A 2,500-nucleotide genomic window follows, 5' to 3' on the forward strand; every position below is an offset into this window, starting at 1 on the left:
AAAAGCAAACGAGTGAAATGTTTGAGATGATAATTTGCTGAAATGCAAGCTCGAATAGCCCCAGGGTTTCGAATGATTCCCCGCGCTTTATACATCTCTCTGTTTACAAACGGTGTATAAATGAAAGATCGCTTCAGATGGGTCGTCGCTGTTTGACGCGCGATGCTGTTCCTTTTTTTTTGTCTGTCTGTGCGTTTAGCTTCGCTAAACAAGTTAAATGGTTAAAAAGCGTCGAAAAAGCGAATACACACGCGACAAGACAAATCTAACGAGTAAAGGAACGCTCCGCTCCAAGATAAAAATGGTTGTTTACAATCAATACAGCGTTTCGGTACCCCTGATCGTAGTCTGAAACTGTGTAACAAAAGAGAGGAAAGCGAATGGTGAAGGAACTTCGAAGCCTCCGTGGCGTGGCTAGAACTTGTGATAAAAGTATGTTTGCAGCAATTATGCATGCTCCCGTTAAAACAGCATTTCAATGTCTCGCATGGCTTAAAGCTCTAGGAGGCTTCAACATTTAGAATACATACGGACTACTTCGTTTGTTAAAGATAAGCGAAGACCGCGCGACCATCGCTCGGTCGTCCAGTCCTCGAAAGTTTTGTTGCGTTCCAAAGAAGAGACAAATGGGGTTTACCCTTGCGCTAAGGGGAGAAGAAGAGAAAAGCAGTTGTTAAATCTAAGAGGTGTGTGGAGTACATCGCGTGTTGGTTAAAATTGTTAAATGAAGTATACGCGAAATGTTCTCTCGCTCTTGCTTTTCCTCTTGCTTCCGTGGCGCTCGAAAAGAAGGGATGATAAATAAAGAAACCTATTCGAAATCTCTTGTGGAACAAAAAATAATACGGACGGACGTTAAAATTGAACCGAGACGAAATGGATCGTCTTGCGAGTTGTCTTCGCTTTGAAATTGTTAAAAATTGATAAAAGCAATACGACGAAGCTGCAGTCCGCAAAATGTTTGAAGCAAAAAGGAAATAACACGAAAATTATGGGAACGTCGTGTCTCAACTTTTTTTCCCCTCTTGTGCTCGTTTCATCGAACGATAAATACAAACATTTTGAAACGAGAGAGGAGGAAAAATTGAATATGCGAAAGGTTGATTCACGCACAGTTTCTCTACGTGTTTGCTTTTTTGCTTCTTTTCGTTTATTTTTTTTTTTTTTGCATCGAGCATCATTATTCACCTTTCGATGAAACCAAAGAAATTGACGACCTCAGAGTAGGCGAGATTACCCGCTGAATTTAAGCATATTATTAAGCGGAGGAAAAGAAACTAACTAGGATTTCCTTAGTAGCGGCGAGCGAACAGGAATGAGCCCAGCACTGAATCCCGCGGTACCGCCGCTGGGAAATGTAGTGTTCAGGAGGATCCGTTTATCCCGAGACATCGAATTGCGTCCAAGTCCATCTTGAATGGGGCCATTTACCCATAGAGGGTGCCAGGCCCGTAGTGACCGGTACGCGTTTCGGGAGGATCTCTCCTTAGAGTCGGGTTGCTTGAGAGTGCAGCCCTAAGTGGGTGGTAAACTCCATCTAAGGCTAAATACGACCACGAGACCGATAGCGAACAAGTACCGTGAGGGAAAGTTGAAAAGAACTTTGAAGAGAGAGTTCAAGAGTACGTGAAACCGTTCAGGGGTAAACCTGAGAAACCCAAAAGATCGAATGGGGAGATTCATCGTCAACAACGCTGGCTCCCGTTGGTGCGCGATGCCCCGGATGGACCTTCGGGTTCCATTAGCGAGGGCACACCACCTTCGGCGAATGTTCCGGCGAGGTAGTCGTGCACTTCTCCCCTAGTAGAACGTCGCGACCCGTTGCGTGTCGGTCTACGGTCCGAGGCGGAGCCTGTCCGTCACCTTAACGGTGTTCGTGACAGACCCTCGGTTGCCTGGCCGACTGCGCGACGGTACTCAGACGGTATCAGGCCGCAACCAATCCATTTTCGAATGTGTGTGCGTCAGGACCGCCGCAAGCTAGGTTCAGTTATAATTACCCGGATGTACGGACTATGCGCCGTCCCCGGGTCTGGCCAGCTGTTAGCAGGAGGAGTCCTTGGACTGGCCAAGCTTTGAATTACCGGTCGGCGACGCTATTGCTTTGGGTACTCTCAGGACCCGTCTTGAAACACGGACCAAGGAGTCTAACATGTGCGCAAGTCATTGGGATATAAATAAACCTAAAGGCGAAATGAAAGTGAATGTCGTCCTCTGCGTCGACCTAGGGAGGATGGGCCTCGTTACGATTAGGCCTCGCACTCCCGGGGCGTCTCGTTCTCATTGCGAGAAGAGGCGCACCTAGAGCGTACACGTTGGGACCCGAAAGATGGTGAACTATGCCTGGTCAGGACGAAGTCAGGGGAAACCCTGATGGAGGTCCGTAGCGATTCTGACGTGCAAATCGATCGTCGGAACTGGGTATAGGGGCGAAAGACTAATCGAACCATCTAGTAGCTGGTTCCCTCCGAAGTTTCCCTCAGGATAGCTGGCACTCGCT

At 47.6% G+C, this 2,500-nt stretch overlaps 1 pseudogene; it reads left to right on the plus strand.

The window, feature by feature from the left end:
* The first annotated feature begins 1,213 nt into the window (after positions 1 to 1,213).
* LOC143306926 (large subunit ribosomal RNA) overlaps positions 1,214 to 2,500 on the plus strand; it is a 4,786-nt pseudogene continuing 3,499 nt past the window's right edge.

The sequence above is a fragment of the Osmia lignaria genome, unplaced genomic scaffold (assembly GCF_051020975.1).
Source record: "Osmia lignaria lignaria isolate PbOS001 unplaced genomic scaffold, iyOsmLign1 scaffold0040, whole genome shotgun sequence".
NCBI lineage: Eukaryota > Metazoa > Arthropoda > Insecta > Hymenoptera > Megachilidae > Osmia > Osmia lignaria.